Source organism: Octodon degus, unplaced genomic scaffold, assembly GCF_000260255.1.
Source record: "Octodon degus isolate 3935 unplaced genomic scaffold, OctDeg1.0 scaffold00079, whole genome shotgun sequence".
Classification (NCBI taxonomy): Eukaryota; Metazoa; Chordata; class Mammalia; order Rodentia; family Octodontidae; genus Octodon; species Octodon degus.
The window spans coordinates 9,339,928-9,340,401 of record NW_004524655.1 but is presented as its reverse complement, the minus strand read 5'-3'; positions in this window follow the sequence as shown (position 1 = coordinate 9,340,401).

Genomic DNA, 474 nt, shown 5'->3' with positions numbered 1-474 from the left:
ACACTTCCAACATTAACTGGAGGTACTAAAAAAACCTAACTGATTGGACATATTATAGCCATAATTTTAGGAATAATAGCAGTTATAACCACAGCTGCTACAGCTGGAGTAGCATTGAGCCAAGGTGTGCAACCTGTTCATTTTGTGCAGCACTGGCACAAGGATTCAGAGCAATTATGGACTTCACAAAGACAAATAGATTCAGAGTTAAATACTAAAATAAATAATTTAGAACAAGATGTTGTTATGCTAGGAGATCAAACAGTTAATCTTCAGCATCAACTTCATTTATAATGTGGAATCCCTCCTCATTCTGTGTAACTCCAATTCTATGGAATCAAACTTCTTTCCCTTGGGAAAATGTAAAAAAGCATTTATTGTATCATGGTAATATTATCTCTGATGTCCTGTCTCTTCAGTAACATGTCGGTAAAATTTTTGCAAAATAATTGTCAGAAATATCTGGTACTAATC